Below are 23,031 nucleotides of genomic sequence, written 5' to 3' on the forward strand. Positions count from 1 at the left end.
TTTAAAAACAAATATTTCTGAGAAAGAATTGGTTATGCAATAACAAATTACTTGTTAATATAAAAGCATTCTGAATAAGTCAGGTATGAGGACATTGACAAGAGCTGAAATTTCATAGAGAGACCAAAAAAAAAAAAAAATAGCCACAACAACTTTGAGAATGGCAACTATTTAACTAATAAGTAAAAAGAAAAAGGAAGTTTAGGATTTGGTGTTTATTCTTTTGTCTTTTTTTTAATTTGAAAATTCCCTGGGGAAGGACACACACACAGACATCTCATGTCAATTTGCTTGGTGTTAGGTCTTTGAAAATTTCCAGAAGAAGGTTTAAGGGAAAACTTAGAATGCTGACTCAATTTTAAAATGATGTTAAGATATGTTGGTGCCTGAGATTTAAGGAATATTTTAACTATTCAAGAAATATTTCTACCAGAATGAGCCAATTTCATAGAATGCTAACAGATAAATCATGAGGTGCTTGGACTCTCATAGAACTTGCTTAGTGCAATAATATTTGGTCATGTATTAAGGTTCAATGTAATGAATTAAGGTCCACGGGCATGTGACATCATGTACCATCTCTTGTTAGAGTTTTTGATTAAACGTTTATAGGAATTAGTTGCTGAGGGTAGTTTAAGGGCAAAGCTCACTATTTAAAAATTGCTTGTTTTCACCACACCTTTAGGGTTGACTGGATTCAATTTCTCATAGCAGAGACTTTGTGAATGTATGGTAAAGGTACATTTTCAGGTTTTGTGGCTTACTAATATAGTTTGGTTTGGATACTGCAATGTATCTCATTTTGAAAGTATATTTGTCGGGTATATTTTCTGGCTGGCCTTAGAATAAGTGATATTCATCAAAATACAGGTTTCTGAGGGTTTTCTAGTTACTTTTATGACAGTATCTCAGATGAAAGCATCCTGATATTTTGAAACTCCACCAAAATCCCCTACTGGTTTATTACAGGCGTTTCAGCTTGTTAGCTGAAAATCAGTTACAGAGAAGGGTGAGTGGCATCCTCTGTCACTGGGCAGGACTCATTTTCTGTCAGTATCAGATGGATCCAGAATCGACACCGTGGCGTATCTTCCTTCTCTGCCATCCAGAGCCAGTGTCCCAGGCCCTAATGTGCTTGGGAAGGAGCCTGGGTGACATGCCTGCAAACCTCAGTGGCCCACTTCCAAGTGCATCATCAGAGTTCCCAACTGGGGAGCTTCGGTGCTTTCGCCTTGCTTGTCCTGATGGTGAGGGTCGGACACAGCAATGAGGTCTTTGTCATTCTTACCACTACAGTCAGAGAGGTAATCTTAAACCCTAAGATTAAAAAGGTCCTGGAAACAATCCTTGGCAAGTAGTAGGCATTTATCAAATATTTTTTTCAACAATTCCTTATACCTTCCTTCCGGGTTAATTTTGTACCTCTTAAGATTCGTTTAGGGAAAAATAAAATTAGCATTCTCATTTCTATAAAGTGTACTTTGCTGTAAAGCAACAGTTTTTGTTCTGCCTAAGCTTTGCTGTTTGGGTCTATTTGTTTATGTTGTAACAGGAAGGATGCAATTTACTCTTTGAATGCCTAACATTATAACCACCTTGTATTTTATTTTATTGTTGTTGCATTTACCTCCCCTCTGCTTTTGACTGGAAAGAAACGAACTATTCAACCCTGTAGTTTTTGAAAGAATGCAAATGTGCTTATTCATGCTCCTATAACCCTGTAACATATATGTCTGAAAACTGAATGCGAAAGTTGAGAGCCTTGGTGGTTTTCTTTTGTGCCTGAAGCTAGGTAACCCTTCATACATTTCACTGCATGACGTGCCAATGTGTTGCTGTCGTGGCCAAACAGAGCCACTGCGGAGTGTTAGTGTTCTGTGTATCTATTCTTGCTTGGGCCCTTTAGAAGGATTCATTAATAAGATATTGAACTCAAAGGAAGAAGGTGGTGACTTTTTCAGGTGACCAAATTAATGTTGTGCTTGGTCTCAACTTCCCCAATTGTTGTTTCTTTCTTATTTATAACCTCGCCTCTTAATACCATGGTAAGAGATTTCTAGGTTTCTAGGATTCTAGGTTTCTGGACAGAAAACCTTCTTTCCCTTTGTCCTGCTGTAGGAATCCTGTTGGATTGAATTCTATGCTCATGAATGGTCCTGCTAAGGAGAAAGGATTTGCCAAGTTGTTCTGCTTTGCATATCCAAATCTTTTTCCTCATTCTCACAGGCAGGTCTTTTTTTGTTTGTTTGTTTTCCCCACAAAGAGGGCAGATCAGAAGTTGGCAACAGCTCAATGCCTGGGAATAATAAACATTTTAAAGGAGATGTGTGCCTTGGGGTTTCACAATCTAATCTCTGTGAAGGCTCTAAACCCTTTGGATGGGCAGGGTATAGAGATGCACACTTCTACTTTTTGAAGGAGCAAGGAGGGAAATTTGAGATGCAGGAGGTCTAAGAGGAGTCTTCAAAAGTTCATCAGAGGTAATGGTTCCAGTAGAAGCCTAGTGTAGAGTTCTTCTCGGATTCTCATCCTCCTGCCCCAGGGCTGGTATGTTGATGGTTGAGCAATAGTATGACAAATTCTTAGTTTATTGGTTACAAGTTAAAGTTAATAAGTGGTCTTATTACTTGTCTTAATAGAACACTACCCTTTTGAGAGCTAAAAGAGTGGTAAGAAAAATGTGCTTTCCTTGTTTAAATCTACATTAGAAAAATTTGCTGGAGGATTTTATTGCTAAGGCTTCTTTCCATTACACTTTTCAACCTTTTTAGTGCCATACCAAACAAAGATAAGGGTTCATCTCACTCCGTAAATACGTACTATATAGTTAGCCCTTATTTTTTTATTCTGGCTAGTTGTGAGAATATAGTGGGAGCCTAACAATTCAGAAATGGGCCTTCTTGCATGGCTGAAAGAAGAGAAATGTCAGTCAGCTTTCTAGGAATTTAAATTTCATCTCATAGCAACAAAGAGGACTTTAGAAACACCAGGCACAGAATCATTATGCAGGGTTCCAATAAAGGACATAACATAGTGTGCCTAGCATGTGCTTATAGCTTTTCGCTTTATTTAAAAATACATAACAAGTTTGCATAATCTGATTTATAAATGCTCTGGAATTTCATGCCAGAAATGCCAGGGCCATCTTGTATGCAATTGAATTTTACATATATAAAATTTAGGAGGGCATTTTATTGAAATACCTTGGCATCCTTCTTATGATGAACACAGAAGACTCAGAAGACAGAGGCGGGTAGAAGCCAAAGGCCCCTGCCAGGGAAGGTGGTTCTGTACTGCTCTGTGGGCTCCTTTGAGGAAACCTTGGGAGATTTGGGACCAGTGACTGTGGATGGTGGGTGGCTAATTGAGGTTTAGGATTGTATTTTTTAAAATCTACACATTTAAGTACTTTTATCAAACTCTCTTCACGATGCCGAGACCTCACTTTGATCAAGAGGCAACATGGGGTGATTATAGCACTTTGACTCAACCCTGAGGCTTATTTTTCCTTTTTCTAGGCCCTCACATCCTTTCATTGGACTTGCCCTTTCCCGGTTCCTAAAAAGATTTAACCTAGTGGGTCACAATTTGGTTGTTCCTCAGTAAAGCAAGAGTTCACCTCACATACTAACTCATTTTGTTTTGTTTTCTTTGACCTAATTCATTTATTGAATGAAGCAAGCTATAAATCAATATATCAATAATAGTGTGTGCATTTATGTATGTATACATATATATATATGTGTATATATAAAATTTCAACAGTAAATCCAATGTGTAAATAATCAGAGAAAGGCAAGATGGCCTTCTATTTAACGAAAGTATGGTCCTTCTTATCTAGACTGTTAAAATCACATCTTTGAAGTTTTTCTTCTCTTCATATGTCAAACTATAGAAACTCAACCCAGAATTGCGTTTCCTAGAGTTTAGGTTTTATTCACTACATGTAACAGTCTCACTTGTCTTATGAGAGTTTTAGTGGGTGGGAAAAACATTTGTGTTTGATGACTGTATGCTTTGAAGGACAAAATGGATTAAGTCTCCTGCAAGATAACAGAGCTCTGCTCATTTTAGTCAACCTAAAATTCTGCCAGTGTCTGCTTGTCTCCTAATGAGATTTCAGGTCATGGCTGACCTTGCTTTAGTAGCATCTCTTCCTCTGAGTGACAGAACTACCCAGAAATTCTGGAATCCACACACAGTTTGTTTGTGAACACTTATGACCAGTAAAGTTTAGCTCTAGCTCATAACTGTACAAACTCATCGTGTTCACAAATCCCTGGGGCTCAGTGGTAAAGTCAGCCATTGTTTAAGGCATAAGTTCGGGTTTAGATACAACATAGCAAAGATTTTCCTTTAGATGAAGTACTGATCCCATTAAACATCTATTGTTTTTCTCTTGGCTTTCTGTTTTACTCTCTTTTAGTACCTTTAGCTTATAGTCTCCTTAATTTCTGTTAGTAATACCTTCTAATTTAAACATGCAAATGAAAATTCATTCTTTAAAATTTTGTAAAAATTTGATTAAGCAATGGTGTGATAGAGGAGAAGAGTTGCCATTAGCAGTATCAGTGTGCCCACAACTTACGACAATGAAACATAATTTTCAGTTGTGGCAGACTTTCCGCGTGGAAAATCCCATGGATGGAGGAGCCTGGTGGGCTGCAGTCCATGGGGTCGCTAAGAGTTGGGCACAGCTGAGCGACTTCACTTTCACTTTTCATTTTCATGCATTGGAGAAGGAAATGGCAACCCATTCCAGTGTTCTTGCCTGCAGAATCCCAGGGACGAGGGAGCCTGGTGGGCTGCTGTCTATGAGGTCGCACAGAGTTGGACACGACTGAAGCGACTTAGCAGCAGCAGCAGCAGCAGCAGCAACATAGTTTGCGTCCTTTACAGGCTGACAGGTTACCTCCTCGCTGGGCAGAGTGGGTGGCCCAAGACAGGGAGGAGTCAGACAATGCCTACAAAAGGAAAAAGGGAGAAAGTGTTCTCCATCATGTGAAAATGCTTAGCTATGGATTTGGGATGTTTGGTTTTTATTAAATTCTTCACTTTCCACTCCTTTGTTTCTGCACTCACTTTAGCTGACTGTTACTGCGTTACTCCCACTAATGCTACCGTATCCAGGTTCCAAGAAAAACAGCAAGGAAGGGAAAAAGGAAAATAGTTCAGAATTCCAAGAGGAAGATCCCAAGGAGGGAACTTAACAACCAGTTTCCCACTTGCCTCAGGCTAGAAGTTTCCTTCTTTCTTTCTTTTTTGAACAATAGTCACACTTCCTCTCTTCCTCTCCTCCTTCAGTCACACCCCACAGATATTTGTGCTCATAGATACCCTAACTATAGAGTCATCCTGCCTTTTTTTTTTCACAATAGCTCCAAAATATCACCAGGCCAAAGATAATTTCTGTCACTATTTACCACTCCATGGACTGTTCGATGGGCTTCCCAGGTAGCACTAGTGGTAAGGAACCCACCTGCCAGTTCAGGAGACTCAAGAGAAGCAGGTTAGATCCCTGGGTCAGAAAGATCTCCTGAAGGAGGGCACAGCAACACACTCCGGTATTCTTGCCTTGAGGATTCCATGGACAGAGGAGCCTGGTGGGATATAGTCCATAGGGTCACAAAGAGTCAGGCACAGCTGAAGCAACTGAGCATGTACTCACACGTGTGCACTCAACTAGAATGGTGTTTCTAGTTGTTACAGAACTGCTGCTGCTGCTAAGTTGCTTCAGTTGCGTCCGACTCTGTGCGACCCCATAGATGGAAGCCCACCAGGCTCCCCCATCCCTGGGATTCTCTAGGCAAGAATACTGGAGTGGGTTGCCATTTCCTTCTTCAATGCATGAAAGTGAAAAGTGAAAGTGAATTCGCTCAGTCGTGTCCGACTCTTAGCGACCCCATGGACTGCAGCCTACCAGGCTCCTCCATCCATGGGATTTTCCAGGCAAGAGTACTGGAGTGGGGTACTTGAACTACCAGCCTATAAATATTCCCAAGGAAATATATTTCACCTGGAAACTGTATTGTGTAAAATTTGAGGATCAATGTTTGGTTTCAAAGATGGATAATCCAGATTCTATATGGTAGATTATTGGCTGGGGAAAAATAGTAAAAAACAAAACCCTTCCAGCTTTCTAACTCTCGTGTTGCTGCTTTGTGTGACCTTGTGAAAGCTCTCAGAGCTCTTCACCACCTGTTGAAAACAATTCAGTGGCTATTTACCAGCTTCATTTTGAAGAGTAGACCATTAAAGGAACTTTCATAGCACATTGGTAAAAATAATTTATTAGACTGTTAAACAATGGCATGCTAAAGTCTCTTGGGTGAATTTCTCAGCTTTACATAACAAATATAACCACTAAACATTTCATGGATGAGATCAACACTGTTTCAACCCAGGCCACATGTTTTCACATAAATTACATCCGTTAATGGCAACAGTAACTTTCAGAGGTGGGTCTTATTTGAACCCCTGTTGGCAGATGAGGAAAGTAAGGCCCACAGAGGGGAAAGAACTTGCTCCAAGTCACAAGTCTGTTACTTAGGGAAGCTGACCCACTGAGAAACAGTTCTGGCCTCATTTGAAAACCCAATGTCTTTTGATTGACCATAGCGTTCTGTGGCAGACGCCTGTCTGTGGACCTTCTGGAAAATAGCTTAGCAATATCACCAGAGAAAATAAGCAGATTCCCTGTTAGTTAGCAAGCTGGGGAAGTACACAGAGTGCCCAGTGAATATCAAAGACCTTTCTCTGAGAAACCCTTCCCGTTCATGTTCAGACTATGACCTGTACTTTGGCCATGTCAGCAGATCTTTTTGTGTTTTCTCAAAATTTTACAAGGAATTTGAAGTGACCCTTGTACCCAGGGCCACTCTTGTCCTGTAGGATTTTTTTTCTGTGAGTTAGGGAAAGGTGCTTCTCTGGGCAGGTATATTAGGAGAGATGCCCCACATCTCACATATTCGGCAGGTGAATTAGAGCTGCAGACTGTGGGACTCGGTGAATGGATAGAGCTTCTGTGCAAAGCCAGAGGCAGCCCTTCCTTTGCCCATGGCACAGCCCTGGCCCTCCTTTGACTTGAGTTACACCACTACCTCAAAAGCAGATGTACCAATCAGATGAAAGTACTTTGCTGCCAATAAAAATCATTCAAGCTTTGGGTTTTGCTTCCATCATTATTACTTTCTTCTACATATTCTAATTACAGGTCTTTAGGAAAAAAAATTTTTTTTGCACAAGTACAAAATATTAACATTTTCTACAATCAGAGCTAATGCAAAACAGCCAAAGAAACATTTTAATCACAATATAGCTGTTGAAATGTCATTCTTAGTGAATTGTATTAGGACACGTGGATTAGAACATGCTGATCTGTTTGCACACAGGGGATGCCCAGATAAATATGATAACAGTTCTGCCCTGAAGATACTCACAGACGAGTGAGGAGAACATCCGCAGAAACAAATGACTGCAGAACGGTGGGGAGCACGTTAGTAGAGGAATGTACAGAATATTATGGGAGTTTAAAGGAAGAAACACCTTAACTGGCTGGTCTAAATCCTTTTGAAAAGTCTAGAAATGAGGGAACAGAAGTATGTCTGATGGCTTCAAGAGTTAGTAGTCACTGGCAACACCTTGGAGAGTGGTTTAAGTTGGGGAGAGTTCTAGTGCAGGGGGTTATAAAAGCACAGAAAACTAGTGCAGACTACTTTCAAAATTTTGGACAAGAAAGACACAGAAATGGGGAGAGAGAAGGGAAGAAGGGGAGGAAACCCAGCAGTTAGTGAAGAAAACCAAATACTTTTAAACATCAGGGAGTATATCCCAAAGGAAGTATCTAGAGATAGGACTTGAAGACTGCGTGAAGGACATTCCTTCCCCCAAGTAAGGAGGGGGGTGCAGGAGGATGGAGCCAGTCTTGTAGAGACTAGGGAGTTAGAAGGGGAACACAAGGCGGTTTGGTCTCATGCCTTCAGTTTTCTTTGGGAGGTAGAGTTCAAGATCAGCATAAGATCTCAGAGGGAGGGCCATGGAAAGGGAGGTGGAAGAGATGAGTCAAGTTACTGGAGAGTTTCTGTGGGAATTGGAAAGGCTTCTGAAGGTGGAAGTGTCAGAGTGTCCAGTAAATTGGAAAGAGTTGATGATGCTAAGTGAATATGTGGAGTCAATGAAGGATGTTTTACTCTGCTTTGAAAATTACTCACTTAAAGTATTATGTTAAGAAAAGGGACAGCTGTGTGACAGAAATGAAGCAATCCTTAATTACTAAATTAGAAACTGTTTTGTAATTAGCATTCTTCCTGTTGATTGTGTCTTGGGAATTCCAAAGAATGCAGAACTGACTTTATCATTGTTGTCTTTTCCTTGGTAGTGGTGGAAGCTGTATTATGGACGTGTCAGCTAGACTGTAGTTCCAGTTTCATGACCTGATTTTGGATTGTGAGATTTTCTGAGCTACCTGGAAATAACTCTGGGGTGACAAACAGAAGTTCTAAGATTTGCACCTTGAATTTTATCTTCAAATGAATAAGAATCACAGTGGGAAGAAAAGGCAAAATGATTCAACTTTGCTCACTGTTTACTAGGAGCCTACCTGTCTGTGGTTTATGTTGTAATGTCACACATCCGTATAGATGTAACCTGCTTTTACAAAGATTTCTTCAAAATCCTTCTGAAGTTGACTTGAAAGTGTCACCAGTCTCTGAGAAACTTACTGAAAGCAACAAAACATCATATGACTTTAGCCAGAACCAGCATAGCCTAGTTTAAATATTTATAAATTTAAATTCTCTTTTATGTTTCCATGATACCTGAGGTGTAGGGAGGGGGGGAATGACAAATATAAGGTGTAAATTAAGGGAACATTTTAAGTAATCTTATAATTTTTTTAGATCATAATTATAAACCCTATCATATATGATGAGTTGGGAAATGTTATGAATTCCTTTTATCTCTTCTCATTACTAGAACTTTCTCCCAGTTTAGCAGAATTTCTTCTTTAATATGCTTGGTTTCCAGTGCTCAAAAATATTTTGTACAGGGCTTTTTTGTGGGTATTCTGCTTTAGCTCCAAAGCTCTAAATAAGGTCCTGAGCAGTCCTAGTCACTTATAAGGAAACTTCATTATGCCCTCCCTGTTAGTTCATGTTTTTCTTAAATCTGAAGATGAGGGCGTTGAACTGAATAATCACTGTGGTGCCACCAAAAAAAATACCTACTCTTCTAAAGATTGCCTTATCAGTTTACTCATTTCTGGCTTGTCTAAGTATAACTGACCTTCAGTTAAATGGAATACTGTGAAATATGCTTTGATCCATAAGCTACTTTAGGGCTGAAGTCTGATGTTTTTCTGAAAAAAATAAAAGCCCCTCCTGCAGGAAATCCTTAGTCTCTCAGCCTTAGGTATTTGGCTTAATTCCTTCTACATGAAACTTTTAAATAGCAGCCTTGTTCATGGGTAAGATGGCAACTTTATGTCTGTTAATGCTGATATCACCAGTAACTGGCCACTCTGTACACCATGAGGAACTTGCTCAACCAGGGATGGAACCCATAGCCTCTGTAGTGAAAGCACAGGGTCTTACCTACTGGGCAACGAGGGAAGTCCAAATCACCAGTAACTGAGAAAATATGTCTTATGTACCATTTTTGTGTCCATTATATTCTCAGCTCTTCTCTTGGTCGATGTTCTCAAGCTTATGCTTGTTCATCCAGGCTCTGTCTAGTCTAAGAAATGACATGGAGTGAAGTTCTCAGTATCGGATATGTAGTTTTGAGTTTCTTTGTGTATGCATGCTTATTTAGTGCATTTAAAACAAATTGGCAATGTGATGGAGCAGCTATTGATGCTTTAGAGAAGAAACTTTGGCAAGTTGATAGTGGGCAAATTGGTAAGACCCCAGGGTCACTAAGAGTAGTGGAAGAGACCTCTTACACATCATAAAGTATGGCATCGGAGTCTTGGGAATTGAGTTCTAAAAGAAAAAAAAAATGGAAAAAAAATCACATTTTCTAGAAAGTAACCAGGCAAGTTTAGTTTTGAGAAAGTAAAATCTGGTGGATCAGGATTGTCACCATTTTAAAGACGGATAACATTTGGCCAGGCCTTCCTGCAAATCTTGCTTCCAGGACCTTTCTGTGACCAAGCTAACCTGAGACTTCATGGTAACAGATCACATTCCCTTCTCTTCATGATAGTAGCCATCTGGACCACTTTGTTCTACTTTGTATCCTGAGCTCTGGCACAGTACTACCACCCACAGGTGAAAGTGAAAGTTGCTCAGTCAGGTCTGACTCTTTGCGACCCCATGGACTATGCTGCTGCTGCTGCTAAGTCACTTCAGTCGTGTCCGACTCTGTGTGACCCCAGAGACGGCAGCCCTCCAGGCTCCCCCATCCCTGGCATTCTCCAGGCAAGAACACTGGAGTGTGTTGCCATTTCCTTACAGTCCATGAAATTCTCCAGGACAGGATACTGGAGTGGGTAGCCTTTCCCTTCTCCAGAGGATCTTCCCAACCCAGGGGTCTAACCCAGGTCTCCCATGTTGCAGGTGGATTCTTTACTAGCTGAGCCACAAGGGAAGCCCAAGAATACTGGAGCGGGTAACCTATCCCTTCTCCAGCGTATCTTCCCAACACAGGAATCAAACTGGGGTTTCCTGCGTTGCAGGCAGATGGTACTCTATAAATTTTTCCTCAACTAATGAGTATATGCAAAGAAAAGGATGAACAAAAAATTATATAGTTGGGTGTTATTTAATTAAGTAACCTGCTTTATTCAAATGATGTTACTGTGCCATGTGTTGAGATGAAGCAAGGGAACTTATGCTATTAAAATAATAAAGATAGTAATAAATATAATAAATAATAAATATTTGAGATGTTAATGCCAGGTATAGATTAAACTCTTTATATACAGTGTCTCACTTAATCCTCCCCCAAATTCACGACAAGGGTGTGTTACCTACTTCCTAAGGTGTGTAACCTGGGGTAAATTATCTAACCTCTTTTTGTGTTTCAGTTTTTCTCCTAGTGAAGTAGGTTTAATAAATAGTGCTTACTTCTTTGGGTGACCTGAAGATTAAATGAGAGCACTTGCCACCCAATAAGGAACCAGTGAAATCTGGCTTTTGTTACTGTGGAGATTAGGAGAATAGGCTGTGAAAGGCTAACCAGGTTGCCTAAGGAAATCTGCTTGTTTAGCGGCAGGCCTCTTTTAAGCTAGGTCTTCTCATTTCTCGATCGTTTGGAGGACGGATGCCTGCTTCTTATGTATCATATATTTGGAACCCTTCAGCATGTGCTAGAAAAACATCTTGGGCTGAGTTTGAATTATGGGGAATAATGCATTTCTCTTCGTCTCTCTAACCTCAATAAAAATCATCTACCCTTAGAAAACTTCTAGAAATTTCCATAAAAATTGTCATCTTGAACATAAATACTTCCCACGCACCTTGGTTTCTGATACTCAGGAGAGTTTAACCACGTCTGCAGAGGCAGCCATCCTGCTGAACCATGTTTATCTACACAATCCAAATGCTGTTCTTCCAAATCAACTCCTTAGCTAAGGTACTCATTATTTCTTTAAAACCAGTAACCAGTTTATTCAATTTATGGACAGGAATCTTTCTTTCCTTGAAGATGTCTATGTCTTCTCTTTCTGGGAAGACGATACTGGGTAAATTAATCTGTAGCTGGACCATATCTTTATTTATATGTCCATTTCTTCACTAATGATATTTATATTACATTTTAATTATTTTCTCACAGTACCTGACACAGTTCTCAGACATAACCAAGGCTCCATGTATGGGTCTTCTCTTTTCATACATCTTACACCCTCAAGCTAGGCTCCAAAATAGTCCTCTCCTCCATGCCTCTTCTTTTGCCTGGAAAATGTATTGACTCTGTATTGTATACCATGAAGGCTTGCCAGGTGACACAGTGGTAAAGAATCTGCCTGCAAATGCAGGAGGTGCAAGAGATTCAGGTTTGATTCCTGGGTCTGGAAGATCCCCTGGAGTAGAAAATGGCAACCCACTCCAGTATTCTTGCTTGGAAAATTCTATGGACAGAGGAGCACAGGATCACAGAGTTGGACACAGTTGAGCAACTGAGCACATACATTGTACACCATACTGAGGAGGCCCTGCTCAACCGGGTTCTGCCTTTCTAGTCTAAAGCATGCAGATCAGCTTCTGTTAGTGTTAACATTACCTTCATTCCTATTCCGACATACATATCCTTATGTATATCCTTGCTTGTGTTTGTGCTTAGTTGCTCAGTTGTGTCCAACTCTTTGTGACCCCATGGACTGTAGCCTACCAGGCTCTTCTGTCCATGGGGATTCTCCAAGCAAGAATACTGGAGTGGGTTGCCATGTATTCTTCCAGGGGAGCCACCCAACCTGGGGATCAAATCCAGGTCTCCTGCATTGCAAGCAGATTCTTTACTGTCTGAGCCACCAAGGCTCAGAAATACAGCCATCTTTAAGGGTGTGTTGGAGAAGGAAACAGCAACCCACTCCAGTATTCTTGCCTGGAGAATCTCATGGACAGAGGAACCTCATAGTCTACAGTCCATGGGGTCGCAAAGAGTTGGACACGACAGAGCGACTTCACTTTCACTTTTAAGGGTATGTATACCCTTAAATACATCCATCTTTAATATTTTTCTTCTCAAATTATTAGGCATTTTTTAAGTATACTATGGTGGCTCAGATGGTAAAGAATCAGCCTGCAATGCAGCAGACCCAGGTTCGATCCCTGGGTTGGGAAGATCTGCTGGAGATGGGAATGGCTACCCACTCCAGTACTCTTGTCTGGGAAATCCCATGGACTGAGGAGCCTTGTGGGCTGCGATCCATGGGGTCACAGAGTAGGACATGAGTGAGCGACTAAGCCTGAGCATCAGTGCTGGGCATGCAAAATTTAGGAAATAATTGTCATCTTTGAATATCTTACTTGAATATGTACTTAACTCGCCATGTGCAGTTGTTTAGTTTTTTTTTTAATCAGGACATATATTTTATCAGACCTATTTCCTATGGATTACTTTTAGATTTGTAAGTTGCCTCTGATTTTGGCAAATATATAAAGTCATGAACCCAAACTTTCTAGCTGTGAGACCCTGACAAGTTGTTTAACCTACATGTACCTCCGTTTCCTCACCTGTAAAATGGAGTTTATAATAGTTTTTACTTGATAGGCTGTTGTGAAAATGGAATCTTGTGACATACGTAAAGTGCATTTAACAGGCCTGGTGCGTGGATGCTCTACCATAGTTAGTTGTTACCGGAGCTGTTGTGCATCCTGCTGGGTTGAGCTCCCTCAGAAGCAGACCCCAAGAGAAGGACTTGATAATAGTTTACTCCAGGAAACACTGGGGAGGGGGGCGTATGGTGGTGGTGGAAAAGTAAGACAGGAAAGGGGAGAAAGGGCACAAGGGTGCACTAATGATCAGATAACTGAAATAGGCACCTGAGCCCGAGTCCTGCTGGGGACCTCTAGGAGATGATAGAGAACTTGTTTCAGAGTTATCCTCTTCAAGAGATGAGGACGCTACAGGATTTATCCTCTGACTCCCATCTTCATTGGCTGATGGATGCTCCTAGGAATAAATTCCTGGTACTCCACTCTGACCTGCATGCAGGCAAAGCCTTAGGTAGAGCATTTACACATTACACATGCTTATACTAGGGTCCCATCAGCATGTTACTGCCGAGCGGATGTGGACATAGCTCTGACAGCGATTGCTATGAAACTATGAACAGAATTCTCTAGGGCTTTCTTACGATTCTGTTTTATTTTGCCTGGCCAAGTACCAGGCATCCATAAATCTTTGTGGAATGAGAGAGTGATGGAGTGCATGGATTTCTTCTACTTGACCTTCAAAGCTGTTTGTAATTATGTCTCACTCTGTCTTTAATTCTTATGATTTCAATTTCATGATTCCCTCTTCTTTAATTGTACCTGTCTTCTCACTGTACCCAGATACATCCATTTGATTTCCTTACATGGGATGCTCTGCCCTCTATTCTAACTTAGCCCTACTCATTCTTCAAGTTCCCCCCAGCCTCCAACATTTTCTTTCTTCCTTGAAACCTTCTTTAAACTCAGCTCACTTCTCTGAAGTCCCGTTAATACAAAAAGGCTACACATTCTAGTGTTTGATTATTTGCTGACCAGTGAGGTTCTATAATCAATGCAGGTTTCAAGGCTAAGCAAAACATCCAGGTCTTAAGTACCTCTTGCCTATTTCACAAACTTGAGCACATCATATGTAGCAAGTACTATCAAATACTGAGAAGCAGTAGTGCCTGGAATTTGGGGTTAAGACAGCCATGATTATTACATCCTTGTGGTTTTAGTCAAGAGCTGTATATGACCTTGGTTGTTGTTGTTTAGTTGCTAAGTTGTGTCTGACTCCCTTGTGGCGTCATGGACTATAGCCCACCAGGTTCCTTTGTCCATGAGATTTCCCGGGCAAGAATACTAGAGTGGTTGCCGTTTCCTCCTCCAAGGAATTTCCTGGCCTAGGGATCGAACCTGCGTCTCCTGCATTGGCAGGAGGGTTCCGTACCACTGAGCTACCAGGGAAGCCCATGTGACCATGGGAAACTTGAATTTACTTACATCTCTTTTTCCTATCATCTGGAATATACAGCTAATGACCTTATATCATATTGGTTAAAGAGTAAGTGAGATATTTTATGTAAAATGCTTAGCACAGTGCTTCTCAAGAAGTTGGTCTTTAATCTGTAGAATCTGACAGATTCTTTTGATTCTGCAGTAATAAATATCTTAGACTTTTCTCATTATGCTTCTTTAGTTTTTCATTTTGCAAATCACTTTGATTTTTAGTTGTTTTAAAAAAATGTTTAGTGACATCTTGAGACAAAGATAAATGTTTGAAATGTTGAAAATTTTAGAATTTTCTATGAAAAATAATTTCTCAGTTGAACCTTTGCAATAAATATGCTGTTTTTTCATATTTTATTTAAAATATCAGTCATATTTATTAGTAAGGTGAATTGAAAACTTGAAAGTCCTTTGCATAGGAGAATGAAGTTCTGCTTTGTCATGAAAGAACATCAAGGACTATTTTATATATTCATGATTTCTTGATCAGTGCATAGACTGAAAAATTAACTTCAACTTTAGCATTTTAAGTTTTAGTGCTGTAGTTCTCTGGTGGAGATGATGAGGGTTAGAAAAGGTGTCTTTGGGGAAAATAATTGTAACATATATTAGAAATTCCTTCAAGAATTTGTGCGAAAGCCATTCCGCCCTCATCTTATCATCCCAGTAATAAGGACTATCAGAATTTGATAGTGAGGAAGGGATGGATGGGAAGAGGAGATGGCATGTGCATTTTGACTTAAGTATTTGAAGGATATGGTACCTGATCTCTTAAAAGGGACCTATTCTTTAAAGCCATATTAAACTGAGTTCAGATTCAACTCTGATAACGACTGGCTCATTCTGAGCAAATGATCTGACTTTTCTGAGTATCTTTTTTCTCATTCAAAAAAGGAAAATGCAGTAGTACCAATATCTCATTTATTTGTTGATTTAAACTTTGCTTTGTTCTAGGAAGCATTCAACGTGGCAGCAAAGGTGTATAACATACAGGGGAGAGTGGTGAGGGCAGGCCAAAGGGAAATGAAGGATGTATTGATACTCACTTGTTCCTGTAATGAGGTGAGGGAAATTATGTTACCTTCACAAATGGCACCGAAATCTTCTTGGGAAAGAGAACTGCCTTTGCTGGGAGAGATACTTTAAAGATGCCCTTAGGGTAAAGAAGACAGTCATTGAAGATTTGGGTGTCCATGGGTGCTCAGGTGCTCCAAGGGGGAATTAACTAGGATGGTGGAGAAGAGGAAGAGAGATTAGGAGACAGGAAAGGAAGAGAATCCTGGCAAAGGCTGCAAACTGTGTGGACTCAGTCCATACACAGACCCCTCCCCACTGACAGAAAGAAAAAAAAAAAAGACCACCAATGTCTGTATGTCTGATTTCAAACCTCAGGAGGGCTTGAAGTTAGTTATTCTGGTAGTGTTGATGGTGTGCAAATCAAAAGGAGTAAAGAGTTGTATATTCACAAGAGAGGTCAATAAGCTCCACCCCAAGAAATGATCACATATCAAAGGGTTAGTTTGGGAACAGCTCACTTTTGTCCAATCTCCAGGGGGAAAGAGAGCTTTCTAGCTTCTAGGAGTTTAACAGACCATGATATCCAAAGAGATATATTCAGAGAGAATATAAAATTCTTAACAAAGCTTCCCAGGAGCTGGTGTAAATCAGGAAACTTATGTACGAATCCCAGTGTCCATTAGATATAAACTCAGTGGTTCAGAGGGAGCACATCTGTTTCTGATGCTAAGATCCAAAGGAAATTTGTCCTAAGTGTCTGGATACAGAGGAATGAGATATATAAAAATCAGAGCACCCTGATATACTTAGGATGTCTAGTGTATCTTAGCTCCCTCTTGTCCCTTTCTTTCCCCACAAGTTTCTGTGAGGATTGAAGTGTATTTGGAAACTCTTTGGCAATCATAAATACTATTATTACTTTGACTTCCCCTGTGGCTCAGATGGTAAAGAATTTGCCTGCGATGCAGGAGACCTGAGTTCATATCCCTGTTACTTAATAATCCAGAGAGAGTTGTATACCAGATTTTATTAAAATGTCATTATATATTATTGAAAATATTGAAGTGTTCATAAAAGGCTAATCTGAAAAAAATAAGTTCTTTATGAAAAAATCTATGTCTTTTCAAATTACTGTCTTGGAATACGATATTTTCCCACACTTTGAGGCCTCTCAAAGGCTTCATAGGGCATCACAGCACCAGGTTTAGAATCCTGAGTCCCGCTCCATTTGTAGTGGCAGCAGTAGGGTAGGGTGATGCAGGGTTGTGTGATTCTTAAGGAGATCTACATCTCAGAAGCAAACGTTCTCGAGTTTGTACATGACTATTGTTGTGTAAGAGCAGATGTTTAAGTCAAACTTCTGAGTGAGGTTGCTCCCAATTGGATCTGTCAATTCTTGTCAATTCACAAGATTGCTTTCCTGTGCTTGAAATGTTTCAAGTGCAAATTCATATGATTAGGAAAATGAGAACCTTGAAAATGCTTATGAAATAACAAGCATCCTAGAAAGAAGATGTAGACAAATGCCAAGGCTTCTGGAAATTTTGAAATTTTTTACATTTATGAGATCATGTCCAAAAAGTTGTTTTTCAAGAACGTGTGATATGACTGCCATTTATTTCCCCCCAATACAGTTTCTTTAGTAGTTAGATTACTACATAAACTCCAAAAGAACAGAATTCTAGAATATAAGATATAAAAGCTCCATAGATTTTTTCCACTTTTTATCATTTCTTCCTTTTTTCCCACCTAGGTGAATTGGCTATTAAGTATTGAAACTAAGATTTTGATTCTAACACTAGAATAGTGTTTGAATTAGCCATGAGTAAAAGATCTTTGATTGACAGGTGAGCCCATTTGTATCAAGCATCTTAAGAAAAATCTACCCCTTTGAAAGCAATAGCACATCAAAAGCATTTTGAAGATTATGGTCATTTCCCCCCTTCCTCTGCTCAGAATCTATTTTTATTCAGCCTCATCACAGGCATCTCCTTTGGGTAATCTGAGTTGCATGATTTCCTCACTCCTTCTGTACCCTTAGTGTCTTCTGAGCTTCAGTCAAGACAGGCGAAAGATAAAAGAAAATAAAAAGGTTTTATTTCCAGGGAAATGGCTTTTCAGGACCTGATTCTTCACGCCTATTCATCACTGCTAAGTGCTCCGAAACTGCTGAGTACAGTATTCAGGAAGCAGCTAGTACATCAGTCTTACGTCTATTGTTCTTAAACTGAGGTCCCTGGTGCCTTTCACACTGTATTTTGTGCATTAACAAAATGATGTATATAGGAGCCTTTATGTCTAGTGTGGGAAAAAAAATCCCCTTCATTCCTATGTTACCTTAAAAAAAAAATCTCAAAATACTTCAGGGAGAAGCAAATTGTTTCATACATGCTTCAGTGCATAAGAGGAGTGTACGTGTGTACCTGTTTCTTGGACATTTGGGTAAATTAGCTTGTAAAAAAAACCAGCATCATTTCTCTTGTAAGAAATTAAAAATTAGGTATTTTTATGGCTTTTTCCTTTGCTAATTTATTCAGATGCAGTCTTGACTAATCTATTATTTTGTTAACATGTCTACTTGATTAATATGTTTTTCCTCTCCTCTGATTCTGATCTACAAATCCTACAGCCATTAATTGTATTATTTAATCTAAGTCCACTATAAATAAACTCCTTAAGGCTAATGTTATTCATCTTTCTTGATTAAAGGTACCAACAATATCACTAAGTAGCTTCTTTCAGATAGGAATTTGGCTGGCATTAGTTACCTTTTTTTTTGGTTTCCTTTTGGAGATCTGTCATTTTTTGGCATATTGATCAGTGTTGTGTATTCCTGAAAGCATTAATGTTTAAAATATCTGTATCTTGGTCACTGGAATTGATAGAGCTGAACCAGGTGGGTCAATGACAGGAGTTTTAAGTGCGTTTCAAGGAAATCTATCACCTTTATTGTCCTTTTAATCCAACACAGTTTTCACAATTTAAAAATGAAATTTTATATATAATTTTATATATTTTCTATGAAATGAGAAAAATATATTCTTTGGCACCTGAATTTTAAAGTGCTCTTGAAGTATTCATTGATTAATTCTGTATGACATCAGTATTTATTAGCCAGGCAGTGATGTTTCTCATGGAGATACATTTACTTTAAGATACCAGAAAATACCAAGATGTTAAATATGGAGATTCAAGAGTACTCTCTTTTATGTTCAGTCTTGGTTTTATGTCTGTAGAGCAAGAACAAACAAAGGAGGTGTGTGTTTTTTTGGTTTTTTTTGTTTTTTTTAGTTTTGTTTTTGGCTTCTTTATTTCAGAGTAAGGAAAGGATGGAAGGTGTGCCATCTGAGAGAACCTCTGGCTGTGCCATCACAGTAGGGCTGTGATACATGACTGCTCAGAGCCTCTAGGGGGCCAAGTGTGATATTCATGGACAAATAATAATGTGCTAAGCTCATTCACAGTAATCACAGATAATGTAGTATTTGTATCCACCATCCTGTTTTGAAGGCAAAATATGGAACCTATTTTGAAAATTTCACATAACAATGTGGGTTACATTAATAGAGCTAGAATGACCCAGAATAAAGAGGCAATGAGCGCACTCCACCCTGTGTCATTCAGACCTCAGCTGGAGCGATGTGCTCACTTCTGGGCTGCAGAAATCCAGGAGAGGAGAGTGGCAAGGATGGAAGCAAACTTGTACCTCGTCATATATAAAGCAATTGAAGAACTGCAGTAGTTTAAGAGAAGAAAGAAAATGATGCAGTCATAATTGAAGGACAGGTGCTTAGATGATACTACTTCTTTGTACCTGCAAACCTGAAATGTAGCTGCTGCTGCTAAGTCGCTTCAGTCGTGTCCGACTCTGTGCGACCCCATAGATGGCAGCCCACCAGGCTCCCCCGCCCCTGGGATTCTCCAGGCAAGAACACTGGAGTGGGTTGCCATTTCCTTCTCCAGAAATGTAGCTAGTAAAAGAGATTTAACCCAAGAATGCATATGGATGTTCTCATAGTCAGAAGAACCATTTCATGTGATATAGTCTGGTCCAAATGGGGAAGTGTTAGTTGCTCATTCATGTCTGACTCTTTGCGACCCCATGGACCGTAGCCCGCCAGGCTCCTTTGCCCATGGAATTCTCCAGGCAAGAATACTGGAGTGGGTAGTCATTCCCTTTTCCAGGGGATCTTCCCTCCCCAGGAATTGAACTCAGGTCTCCTTCAATGCTGGCAGATTATTGTCTGAGCCACCAGGGAAGCCCAGATGGGGAAGGAGGGATGAACAAATGAACATTGTTTGCTAGGATCAAAAATTGTAAGCAAATGATAATATCAGTTTGCTGAAATTCATCTTTTTTTCTTGTTGGTTAAAAAGTTGTCTTTCTTCCCTGGTTTGCCTTCTGTTTTTTGTTTTTTGTTTTTTTTTTTTTTAATCTTAGAACACCAAACCATTCTTGACTCTTTTCTTTATCTTTTTGAAAGATACATCCATATAGGAGATACACATCCCCGTTTTAGTAAATTATAGTAAACTTTTCTTTAAATGAATTTAGCAATTCCCTAACAATCTAACCTGGCTTTAATTGATGGTGTATAATGTGATCTAATATTATCTAAAGAAGTATAAAGAAAGAAATTAGTCATAGAGCTTAATAAATGAAGGATGCTGTGTATTTTTGTTTAACATAATTAACTATTTGATTATGTCAGTAAGAATAGGATTTACTATTTAATCTTACCAATTAAAATTAAATTTATAGACTTGTAGGGTTTCTTTAAAATCAACATTTTATTTTGAAACAGTTTTGGACTTATGGAAAATTTGCAAAGACTATGTATATACTGGATACTTTCTTCTGTTGTCCTCCACTTTCCTCTATTACTAATATCATATATGAGTATGATATTCTTGTTATAATTAATGGACCAATACTAAAAGAGTACTGTTAGCTGAAGCTCATGCTTTATTTATATTTCCTTAGCTTTCCTAATATTCTTTATTCTGTTCTAGGGCCTCATTCAGAATAGCGCGTTGCATTTAGTTGTAATATTTTGTTAGATCCCTCTTGGCTGAGACGGTTCCTCAGATTTTCTTTGTTTTGATGAACTGGACAGTTTGAAGGAGTATTGGCCAGGTATTTTGTTGAATTTTCTTGAACTGGGATTATCTGATGTTTTCCTCCTCTTTTGAGGAAGAACACCACGGAGGGTAAAGTGCCATTTTCCTTACACTATCAGAATGACTTATTGTTATTCATACTAACCTTGATCACCTGGCTGAGGTGGTTTTGTTGTGTTTTTTCACTGTAAACATGTGTCATGTTTTTATTTTTTATTTTTTTACTGTGTACTTATTTTTTTACCTTTTTTGCATACTGTTATCTTTGAAAGGAAGCCTCTAGTACAGCTCATGCTTACGGAGGAAGGAATTATGCTCAGCACCCTTGTAGATACAGTATCTCCATGAAGTATTTGGAATTCTTCTCCACAGGAGTATCTCTTCTCCATTTATTTAATCGTTTATCTAGTCATTTGTGTACATGGACTCATGAATATTATTTTCTACTTCAGGTTATAATTTAATACTGTGTTGTGGCTCAAATTGTTCCAGCTGTGGCCATTGGGAGTTCTTTCAATTGGCTCTGGTTACTCTTTGACATGTTCCAACACTGTGAGATTTTTGTTTTCTTAGCATTTAATTACTGTCTGGCATTAAAAGATGATGCAGGCTTATCTTAGACATTTTCTTCCCCAGTCATAGATTCAACCATTTCCCCAAGGATCCCTGGTTCCTTTCACTGGTGAATGGTATTTAAAACCAAGATTTGGGTGTTAAGTATTCTCATTGCTGGGACTTCACTGGTGTCTCAGTGATACAGAATCTTCCTGCCAGTGCAGGAGACCCAGGTTCCATCTCTGGGTCCGGAAGATTTCCTAGAGAAGGAAATGGCAACCCGCTCCAGTATTCTTGCCTGGAAATCCCATGGACAGAGGAGCCTGGCAAGCTATAGCCCAGGGGATCACAGAGAGTCAGACATGACTTAGAGACTAAATGACAGCTCAGAAATCCTCACTGCTGTCGGGTATCGTTGCTTCTCAGCCCTCTTGGCTGACAGAGCAAGGAAATACGTGTGTATACTAACCTGTGTAACTGTCTATATATGTGGTTAGACGGAGAGATGGGTAAATAAAAAAGCATGAGTTTACACTGGGTTACCACTTGGATCATTCTAGCCTATTCCCCTTGCTTCCTTGTAACCTTCCATTCCAGCTGTAAGAAACCTCACTCCCAAAGGGTACCTTTGTTCCATTACAATGGAATCGTTCCAGTTATTCTAGCTAAAGTTGAAATACATAAAGAAAAGTTGCGTTTTTATCAAAGTCGTAGAAAAATTCAGTAGTACTTTTTTTTCTAAAATAAATCTTTTTACCCTGAAAACTCATGACTTTAAAATAGTATCTGGGTTCCAGACATTTTTCAACTTTATATTGTTCACAGTAATCTGGGTTATAGATCATGTCAATTCTCAGATATTTCCACGATTTAAATTTATCTGTTACTTTAACCTTTCTTTCTAACAAGCATTCTCCCCACATGATGGCTATATCTGGAATGAGAAAATTGGCTAATTTGGACTTTACCTGCTTTGTGTATACATCTCTGCACCTCCTGGGGAGATGCCCAAGGCTGGCATATTGGCCATCTCTTGCAGGTAGCTCAAGGAGAGAAGTAATTTGCAGGCCCTATCATTAGCATTTGAACCTTGGCCACCTCTGATTTACTGAGAGGCCTTGTAATCACAGAGGAAAATAGGGATTTGGCTTTAGACATTAAATCAAGTCTTTTTGAGTGGCTGCTGCTGCTGCTGCTGCTGCTAAGTCGCTTCAGTCGTGTCCGCCTCTGTGAGACCCCGTAGACAGCAGCCCATCAGGCTCCCTCGTCCCTGGGATTCTCCAGGCAAGAACGCTGGAGTGGGTTGCCATTTCCTTCTCCAATGCAGGAAAGTGGAAAGTGAAAGTGAAGTCGCTCAGTCGTGTCCAACTCTTAGCGACCACATGGACTGCAGCCCACAAGGCTCCTCCGTCCATGGGATTTTCCAGGCAAGAGTACTGGAGTGGGGTGCCACTGCCTTCTCCATTTTGAGTGGCTAGATGATTAGAAACACACTCAAGAATGGATTTTCAATAATAAGCCATACTTTCAATGAACGTCCTAAGGAAAATAATGTTAAGATCTTGCTTAAAATATTTAATATGCCTCCAATTCACATTTAATTTCGTGTTAGGTTGAAAGCTAATATAGAAAAACTTATGATGTGAAAATTATGGAACTCAAGAACATGTGCTTCCCCTTGGGCTCTAACAGA

At 39.5% G+C, this 23,031-nt stretch overlaps 1 protein-coding gene across 8 annotated transcripts in view; it reads left to right on the plus strand.

Moving 5' to 3' along the window:
* Window positions 1-23,031, plus strand: part of PDE4D (phosphodiesterase 4D) — a 1,583,646-nt gene that overhangs the window by 970,779 nt on the left and 589,836 nt on the right. The gene's annotated exons all lie outside the window — the stretch shown is intronic.

Source organism: Ovis canadensis, chromosome 16 (assembly GCF_042477335.2).
Source record: "Ovis canadensis isolate MfBH-ARS-UI-01 breed Bighorn chromosome 16, ARS-UI_OviCan_v2, whole genome shotgun sequence".
In the NCBI taxonomy this organism is placed as follows: domain Eukaryota; kingdom Metazoa; phylum Chordata; class Mammalia; order Artiodactyla; family Bovidae; genus Ovis; species Ovis canadensis.